This window comes from Triplophysa dalaica, chromosome 13 (assembly GCF_015846415.1).
Source record: "Triplophysa dalaica isolate WHDGS20190420 chromosome 13, ASM1584641v1, whole genome shotgun sequence".
Classification (NCBI taxonomy): Eukaryota; Metazoa; Chordata; class Actinopteri; order Cypriniformes; family Nemacheilidae; genus Triplophysa; species Triplophysa dalaica.
In genome coordinates, this window is record NC_079554.1 from 8,211,349 (window position 1) to 8,222,147 (window position 10,799).

Genomic DNA, 10,799 nt, shown 5'->3' on the forward strand with positions numbered 1-10,799 from the left:
AGCGACTCTAGTAGCATGTTGGCTTGGCCGAGGCGACGCTCTCTGGCCCAGCCGATATAGCAGTTCGCGCGCCTGCTATTTATACCTCCCATCGGCACTGCTACTTTCGACGACGGTAGGGGGCGAACTTCAACGAACGTCCAACGTTATGAACACGATCCCGACAGAGCCCTTATCATACACCCTATTGTTCAAAACGCAACTCGAAACACAATGATATTTATAGACGAAAATCGTTAAAGAACGACTGTGACAGACCTCCCTCATTAATTATTCAAACCAACAGCCAATGGCAACGCTCCAACTGCAGACCAAGCAGTGCTTTAACAAAGTATAGATTGATCGTTGTAAATACACCGTGTTGTGTTTGTCTTATGACCAGTTGATGTCGTTGGAAGCCCTCACACACAAATTGATTCACACGTAAGGCTTTAAAGCCAACTCTGATACAACGGCAACGAGCCGAAGCACGTCACTTCACGTCACGTCACGTCACCTAACGTACTGGACGGACGTAAGGTCAAAGATCAGACGTAACACAATAGATGCAATCATTTGTTTTTATTTGTACAGGTCGTAGTGTCAAATGTTCACAGACTAACGTTATCAACACGTTACATATTTCAGTGCTGTACATATTTGTTTCTCTACATAATAGACGGGATACAGCCACCTCCACTGGGCACGCGCACTTCAAAACCGTATAATTTGCGTCACTCTAAAAACAGTTGATTTATAATTTGTATTATTGTAAGGTTAGGTTTAGGGTTTGGGTAGGCGTAGGGGTTAGCTAATGTAATTTATTGGAATTCTATGGCGAGATATTGCACCACTTCCGGCCGTAGCTGCATCCCTTCTAGCTACAACCTATCTGCGAAGAAGAAGAAGAAGAAGAAGAAGACAGAGCGCAATGCACGACGTAGAAATGGCTAAACAACATTACAGTTCGAACGGCGGGCACTTTTGAGCGAAAGGATCCACCGATGCAAACCACAAAACACCGCTGTAGATGAAAAATCTGTCATTTCTCGTGTAACGGAGGCCAGCTGTTAGAGGGAGAGCTGTGTGTGCACGCAGAGGCCGCGAGCTCGTCTCTCCCTCGCCGGACCGATGGCGGTTTCGAGGCTAGGAGGGTTTGTAAGTAAGACCCGTCATCACACGTGTGATTCTGTTCGCAATAACGTCAGCAGTGTGCCGACGAGACAATAACGGAGCCGTTTTTGGGCTTGTATTATTAACGTTAAGATTAGACACAAATGTGTGCTTATTGTGAATGGTGACCGAGTCAATTCACTTGTCTAAGAAAAATGATGAAATAAATCATTCACGGTAAACTGTGTGGCTTTCAACGTCTGTTTATACGTGGTGGTAGATCAATGAAAATAAAAACACAATACACCATACACAAACACTTTATTTGTCAGTGTCTTTATTCCTTTAACTTCCTCTTTTTGACAAGATCTCCCGAGCGTTTACAACCTTTAAAAGTCCATGTCTGGTATGTGCTAGAAATGGAAAGGGACAATTAACCTAATATAAATCTGTTGTGTAACTGTTTGACAAACACACTTCTAATGCACACTCGTTTTTTCAAGACATTCCCGCATCCCTGAGAACACCCCCCAGGAAAGAATGAATTCGGTGAGAGTCCCGTCTGGTCGTGAGGAGAGTATCACTACAGGTGAGGCATCAGAAAGTTTGTCAGTATTTTATGAGATCCAAGCGCCTGTGAGAAGGGCGTTGTGTGTTTTTACTGTCCCAGAGAAACCTGTAGGCTCTTTGTTGCGAAAAGCAGGCGGTTACGTCATCTCGGGGGGAATGCGCTTTGCGGTTGTTCAACAGGTCATGCACTCCATTACAACAGCTGCCCAGCTGGACAAAAAACCCAACCCAACGCTCGCTTCAGTGATGGAAAGTAGATAAGCAGGGAGGTACTTTGCAGGTATATACTCGAAAAAAGTACCATTTATGTGGGAGACTCTACACTAGAACAGTGCATTAGGTTTTGCTGTATGCTAAGTGTATAGTGATGTAAAAGTGTAATGTATTGCAGTTCATTTTATTATACCCACGTTTCCCCCAGCCTGTCCGTGTACCATGGGAATGGAACTGCCGCCGGCCGTGATGGAGAGGAAACAGGGGTCTCTGTTCACGCTTTATCCTGACCGTTCTTCATCACTCAGACCAGGTGGACATCTCCAACACTTTGGACGGGTCACTGGATCACCGCTTCTTTCACCACATCCACAGCCAGACTGGATGTCCGTACTGTATTTATTTTTCAGGGTGTGTTTGTGTGTGTGTGTGTGTGTGCGTGTGTGTGTGTGCGCGCGCACGCGCACGTGTGTGTGTTTAATTAAGTTGACCACAGGGTTTTCCTGGGCAGAGCCCGATGAAGACGTACCAGACGGTATGTGTATGGACCCATAGGGTGTCAGTGGGTCGCCTGCTACCATGGAGGAAGAGATTTGCGCATCGACCCACAAACAGGTGTGTGAGTGTCTCAATCTATTTGCCATTTGTGTTTGTGTTGCCGGAGGAAAATGAACCCCACTAAAATTTTATTTTGAGACCATTTAATGGAGTAACGTCTTTAAAGCGGCCGTCTTTATTGAAATGGCTTTTGGCCAATACCTAAAGTTAACGGACTTCTTTCAGGCACCAGACTGCAGACGGTGAAACTGGCAGGAGAAGACCACCTTGTGTTGTGCAGGTGGAAAGGATCGCGCTGATCTGTACGTCACCATCACGCCGTTTAAAGACATGGATGGAGATTCACTGGCCATACAGCCATCGGCTGGCTGCCTATTTAAGGTGACATAACACATACTGTAAGGTGACATCACGGGTTGACATCATGACTGACACATAACATCCTTTATTCTCACCGCAGGTCACGGGTGTGGGAGTTCCATCGTTCTTGTGTACTGGATAAAAACCAAGAAGACAGCGATGATGCTTGTTGATCCGTTACCATTTTTTCTGATGAAACAGCTGTAGTGACTGGATCATTGAGAGAAAAACCTCACTCCCTTTTGTCCTGGTTTCTAGATACCATCATCAAAAGACCATAGCAAGCATGGCTCCATGGGTCTGGTTTTGGTCTTTTGAACTCTCACAGTGAGTGTGATGACCATTTGGTTCCTCTGTAGGATATTTAAGACTCCTTAGCTTCAAAGCATTGGTGATAAGTCTCTGTCTCATCTCTTACTTAACATCTGAGGCTAAGCAGAGAACTTCTCTGACAAATAGGAACTTTATTTGATTTATTAAACTATCCTTTTCTGTAAATGTATCTAAATGTCTAGGTTGTGTGTTGGCGCACATGCCATTTTAAGTACTCTGTAACTGTTGAATATACAAGTTTTGATTTAGGGTTGATTTGATGTATTCATACATTGGAATGATTCACAGTTCAATGCCTTTCATGTTTCATATGTAACTATAACTCTCCGAATTCCCTATATGATGAGCTATGTTATAAAACCATAGCATACCTCATACTATGTCCATGACTAAGTTTAGGTATTAAATGCAAACTGACCATTTTGTCAGAGCCGAGCTCTGCGCTTCCGAGCGCGGTTGTGTTTCATGTATTTGTTTGTTGTCATTATGTGTAGATTAGAGTTTAATAAAAACCATAAAGGCATTTGTGATGTGTTCTCTGTGTTCACGCTCACAAACTGGTCACTTAAACTGTGTTTCCATCTATGCTACCATTCCTGTTAATTCTGTTTGGTAAAGTCACGTTACTTATGGTCATGAGATAACGTTAGTGTATAAATCATCAATGCATTTGCTGGACGAATACATATAGGATTTATATCACTATACTGCTAATTAGAATTGTAAAATATGTATGTGTAATGACGATTATTATACGTATTTTCCTTTGAGCTAAACTAATTCCTTGACTGAAATTGACGTTTTAAATAACTCATTTCATGTATTTGATCTTGATAGATCTGGTGGAGAATCTTATTTTGGTGAGTTAAACTCATCCTTATTTTAACATGCAGCTAAAATCGCTACACGGCATTGATTATTTAACCAACGTTGGAATTACCACCGTCGCATTAATGCAGGATAATGTAGGACGAATGAAAATCTTTGTTTCGTGGTATTACACACAGGAAAATATTTGCCTTAAACGGATTTGATAGACCTGATCAGTGGATATAAAATGCAACTATTCACAAATCCACTTTTTAGACGTGACCTCACAAAAGTAAAACAATTGTAAACGTTTTCTAATCCTGCTTACATTAACCCAACTCTGTGAACAAAAGTATTCATGAATGATTTCCAGGGATGGATTTGATAGCGATCCTGATTCCACATTTGCCATGTTTATTATTGATGAATTCAATGTGCTGCTGGCAAACAGAGGTGTCGAAGTGAGCCCATCGGTCACTGTTATATGGTTTAATAATGCAATGACAACGATGGCTTACTACAGATGCTGTTTTCCATTGTTGATGTCTTGTTAAAATCAAAATGAGACCTATTTTTAAGTAAAAAAAGATCTTCTTAATGCAGGCTGAGACTTCCCATTAGCAGTTTTGGAAAAGAAAAAGTGGAAGTCACGTCCCAGGGTTGAGACATAAAGGGTTCATAAATGACGTGACGGATGGCTTCGTGAAATCTAAATAAAAAAGGTAATCCTATTTTAAACAAACGCTCGTTTGAAAGAACGCGAACCGTGCACGATAGTACCAGGAATGCGCATTATAACGAGGGATGCGTGTTGATTTGAAAACCTATCTATGATTTTAAAGATGCTCTGTGACACCGGGTTTGGGGGAAAAGGTGGACTTCATGTTTGTGTGAATCTTAAACATTCCCCTAGAAAGTGAAGAAAACGCTGGATTGACATTTTCGGTAATCTGCTGTATTTAATGAGTTTGAATCCCAGTGATATTTTCATAGGCCGTAGCGCTTTAATAGCGAAAGCGCACGCCTCCAAATAAAGATATTTCCTTGTATACGGGTGTGTTGGTATTCTTTCACCACCTAACCGATGAAATCAACAGCACCTGGATGTACACGTACTGAAAAAGCAAACGCTCTGTTCATTGTGAACATGGCCTGCGACTTCTAGCGAAGCTAGAACATGGATTACAAATCACGTTTAGAAGCTACAGTATGCCTGTTTCACTCTTTCACAGATGCAACACGTGTTGGGGGTCATCCGAAAAGGTTTACTGAATCCTCACTTTCTTCAATTGCCTCAAGATAACTGCATTTTGACTTTTTATTGGAACAAACGGGTGACTTTTACCACCAGGTGACCTCTACCACTGGAGGTCGTCATCGCGTCAATCATTCTAATAATTATGGTGACATTTTTACAGTCTCTTTGTGTGACGCCTTACAACATTCAATGACATTTGTTTGCGCAGCACTTTTAACAAAGTGTTATTAATCAACGCAGTAAGTCGTTTAAATCTCTTTTTACACTGCCTTTTACTTCCACGTAAACTGAACGATAATCTGATACTATGGGTGCTTCTCAATTCTTATTTGTGCGTCCTCGTTTCCTTTTCTCGCTTCCTTTACTCGTGTCTTAGCTCCACCTCTTCAGGATGCGAGAGAAGGAAGCAAGGAAAAGACGCTAGGACGCAGGAATCGAAGCAAGTGAAATGATATATCCTCGCTCTTTAGCATCACTTCAAAGCGTCGTCAACTAATGATGACTCTACACCGCTGGATTTAGCTTGAACATCGGGATTCTTGAACATAAGATATAATTATTTATATTGTAACCGTTTCAACCTCCACAAAATACCACATTTGTTCTTATTTTTTTTACCAGTTATTATTAATGGATTATTGTTGTTGTGAGTTCACATACATTGTGTTTTGTACATGTAAACAATTATGATAATGATTATACTAATAATAATTAATAAACAGGGGTAAGAACACCAGTTTTACTAAAGCAAAATACCCCAAAAAGTTGGCAAAAGTTTGGGTTATTTAACTATTAATTAATGCACAATTCATAGCCTACTTTAAAAAAAATTATGCTTCTGCAAACGTACATGGATAAATTGTTGACAACGCTACTTGTTAGCCTAGTGATTCTTGTTAATTCCATTACATCATCATTGGACTTTAATAAGAGTCAGGTGTGTATTCTGTATATAAATCAATTTGGGTTAAACATTTCCATCTACAATTACGATGAAAACGATAGTAGGTATATCCTGCGCCCTATCATTACACCACATTCTTCACCAAATTGCACAACATGGACAGCGTCGTTCGAGCAGATGGAAAGCACGATTCCGTCATTGTGTCCTACTCCTAGCTAAGGTATTGTTAAAAATACTATGAGCTCATACTGTATGTTTTGGTTTATTTTTGGAATTCAGATTCACAGCATTCTACGTTGTTCTTAATTACAGGTTAAAAAAACAGCTACTCCGAGTTATACTGAAATAAATGCCACCGTCCCACTGCTAAAATTATACTTGGATGGTAGGCAGAACCTCAAGGTGGACTTTCGACTCAACCGGGACTCTATGGAAGCATTGATGAGGATGCTGCCACAAGATGAAGCACATGGATGGGGACATCTCATAACCACACTGATAACTGTGTACTGGCTAGCACATGGTCTGTCATACAGTGTGGTGTCCCGGGCCTTTCAGGTGCCGGTATCGTCTGTTTGTAGGCTGGTTCACACAGGAACCATAAAGATTGCAGCCTTGCGCCAGCAGGTCATTCAGTTCCCAGATGCACAAGACCTTGATGAGGTTGTCCTTGGATTTGAAAATTTGGCTAACAGCCCTATCTTCTCCAAGTGTGTGGGTGCTATAGATGGATGTCATGTCCGCATAAAAACCCCCGCTGGACCCACTGGCCAGGACTACATGAATAGAAAACTCTTCCCATCCATTCAGATGCAGGCAGTTTGTGATGGGAAGGGCCGGTTCCTTAATGTTTTTGTGGGATATCCTGGTTCTGTCCACGACACTAGATTCCTGAGAAACAGCAAGATGTATAAAGATGCATTGTATCCTCCACAAGGATACTTACTTTTGGGGGATGGAGGCTACCCCTGCATCATTCATACTGTGGCCATTATTACTCCATACTGGGAGCCAGTGCAAGGGAGAGTGCAGGCCCGCTTCAATCACTACCATGCCAAGACTCGCTCCATAATTGAGCGGGTGTTTGGAATGATGAAAACACGCTGGAGGTCCCTGCTTTTCAAGTCTCTTGAGGTGGACAACACCTTTACCCCAACAGTTATCATGGCGTGTGCAGTTCTGCATAACATTTGTCTGACAACAGGAGACATGATTGAAGCCCCTGAAGTGGTGGATGATGTTGGTTTACCTCCACCCAGTCCAGTGAGAGGGGTCTGTAGTGGGAATGTCTTGCGTGATAATCTGGCATCAAAACTCTCAGCTCCTCAGGTGCATCCGGTAGAGTTAAATGAACATGATTATTTGTAGACACATAAAGAAAAATTTTGCTCCACACAAGGTTAAGGTTCAGATTGTGTATGGAGGAAAAAAAAATCCCTGTGTCTCTAGCCTCATGCATTACATTTTTTGCAATACCCACATCACCAATAGATACAATAGTTTAATGTAAATAAACATGTTTACCAATTACACCAGTAATTTTGTTTTCTTACTCATGTGGCAACTGTGTTTACCATAAATTGTCTATTAAGGCACATAATGGAACACAAATGATCAAAGCAAAAACAAACAAACAAACAAACCAACAAACAAACAGAGATTGTGTTCAACTTTTTTTAATCAATTGTCCAAAAAGGTCAAGTAACCTATTTGAAGTAGATTGCATTAATTCGTGCGTGGCTTGAAAACGTTCCTCCTCTTTTTCTGTCTCCGTTTCTAGAAAATCTAGCACTCTGTTGGTTCTTTTCTTTTAGGGTGGCGGGGGACCCGAAGAAGTACAGGGTCTTTCCTTGTTAAAGTTGCCTGTGCCAGACGGTGCGGAGGTTGTGGAGTCCTCCTCTCTTTCCTCCACAGATGCAGATGGTGACAAGCCAGGCTCATTGGACACAGCAGAACTGCCAGTGACTTCTGCGTCGCATGAGTCTATCAGAATGGGAGGCTCAATAGACGGCCTCCTCCCAAAAGCCTCATGCATCGCAGCCATGTGGCTGCTGTGGCCTCCCCACTATCTGTTTCCGTTCCCGTAGGAGGACAGTGGAGCTCCTAAAATAAAATAAATATATTTTCTATTAAACTAGCAGGTAGAAAATTCACACAAAATGAAATAAATACATGCATTCAGTTTGTACATTATATTTTCTTTTTAAATTGTCCCATTTTTTGGAAATTTGGTTTGGTGTTATAATTCCATCCAAACCAATCCTCTGAAGAACTTTACTACACAATAAAAATCAACAAATTCTTTACTCAAACAAAGACAAAGATAGTGTAATAATATTATGATAAATATTATCTAAAACCTCACTGCGTTAATCAAACAAAGTGAAAACAAAATGATTTTCCATGCAGTCTGGTGGAACAGAACTCACATCCAGGCTTTTTTGGCACTGTTCCTCTTCCCAGTGAAGTCGGAATCCAGCTCCATCCTCAATTTAATTAACTGTTCAGTCTCCTCATCAGTCCCTGTAAGAAAGAATTTTACACCACAGTGAAGCAGTTCGAAATAATAATGTGTTGCATATTAACCGGCATAAACAAATATACAGTGTTATCAACACATTAAATCAAATTAACTACAGGCCTAAATCAAGATCATTCTCTATTCCCTATTTATCACATTTAATAGCAATAAGCCAGTAAAATCAAGAAACATAATAAAAATCATTAAAACTGTGCTGAAAAGTACACTTTATACATCGAAATTAAAGGCACCGTCAAAAAAAAGAACGTACATTTACAATAACTTTATGCTTAATACTCACATTTATGTGTGTTTGAATGTTCTGCCATGGTAAGCACTTGGAGCAGATGTGAAGTGGGAGAATTTATACGTGCGACACGTTTAGGCAATAAACAACTTCCGCATAGGATACACCCTTGTATCCTCGCTCATGACTCCTCAGGAAGCCTCCTCCCTCCTCGATCCTCGACTCCTCCCGGTGCAATTAGAGAATTGAGATGTCCTTCAATATGGCTGAGCTCGATCGGTTTCCGGGTCATAGGATGGAGGATAGAGGAGCGAGGAGACAAGGATGGATATTGAGAAGCACCCAATCTCGCTTCATTTCATTTTCCCTTTACCGCCCTTCACCACTAGATGGCACTGTTTCATACTTGTGTTTTTAGCTGGTGAATGAAGCTTATCTTTAGGTTCAAGCACACCGGCTGATCTCAGACCACATTTGCTTGGAGAGTGCCTTAAAAAACAAGTTTATTTTGCATTCTGGCATTGTCACTTAACTCTTGAAGTAGCTTCCATTAACTAATATGTGAATATAGCCTATTTTTTTACAGAATATACATACGAAGAGACTGGTTCCAACACGAGATAACACGTCACGTTCATTTTTTATATTCCATTCCGATTCACATGCGTTAATGTGCTAAGCTGAATTTCTTAGGGAGTGCCTTGAAGAAAGCTTATTTTTCACACACAGTTTTTCACTTAACTCTTGCAGTAACTTTCTTGAACTGATATATACCGTATGTAACGGAGGCCAGCTAGTGAAGGGAGGCGCAGTTGTTGTGGCGAAATCGATCATCAAATGTCGAGAGGAATCACGAAGACCAAGAAGCCAAGTTTCAAGGGTTTAAATCTTGAATTTGTTCGAACAAGTCAAAGTGAGATATACAGAGTTCATCTGAAGATGTCTGACCAGTACATATCTGACTCCATCTTTTATACATTGTTCTTGCGTTGTTCTCACCGTTTAGACCAGGTTTAAATCAGGTTTCACATGGCATCACCTATTTTCTGTTAGTCCATCCTTTTCTGACCTTCCACAGTTACATGTCAAGCTCCATATATCAGTATTTAACTGTGGCAAAACCTTTTAAAAGCTTAAAAAAGAAATGAACATACATCCATCTTAAAAAGAAAAGCACGTTGTTGCACGTTGTCATTTACTACCTGGCATAGTGTTTAGTGTATTGAAAGGGTAAACATGTGCTTAAATCAATACAATAGCGTATACTGTGTTCGTCTGTAACTGTTACCAACTAGTGTTTTCAAAAGTGTGTGTGTGTGTTTGATGCTAAGCAGATGTGAGGTCCATATCTGCTTGGTGCCCGTCCTATGAGGCCTATAGCCTTTGTTCAAATCAGAGAGGTACATGAACCTCTATAACTATCTTAAATGTATGCTTTTCTATAAGAACAAAATGGAATATATTTAGAAACTTTAAATGTAGTTCAATAAAAAACACCCAAAACATCATGACAAACACGATTTTGGAAATCTTTTAAAGAACCGAGTGATCTCATTTTGGAACCAAACTCTTTGTTTGTATACTGCATTAAGGCACTGATTGATGTAAATAAACGGAAATTAAGCAAGGCACGGGAAGAAAGGCAATAAAGGAGCAATAAGAATGACAAATATTCTCAGGAAATAGAGAAAATGAAATGCACGAGAAGGACATTTTATGAGTAGGGCTCTCCTCCTCAATGCTCATTCAGTAAACCAGATTCTCTTATTTCTTACAGTCATATGGCTTAAATCAAAACAAACCAACTTTAGATTGATTGATATTAATCGGAACATACAAAAAAAAACTTGATGTGATAACTCATTTTGATACCAATCTCTTCATATGTTCCTACGTTTTGTTCCAAAACACAAACTGCATACGTAACCTGTTC

The 10,799-nt window shown here is 40.5% G+C and overlaps 1 pseudogene; it reads left to right on the forward strand.

Moving 5' to 3' along the window:
* Positions 1 to 525: 525 nt before the first annotated feature.
* LOC130434142 (regucalcin-like) lies at positions 526 to 3,641 on the forward strand (annotated as a pseudogene).
* Positions 3,642 to 10,799: the final 7,158 nt, after the last annotated feature.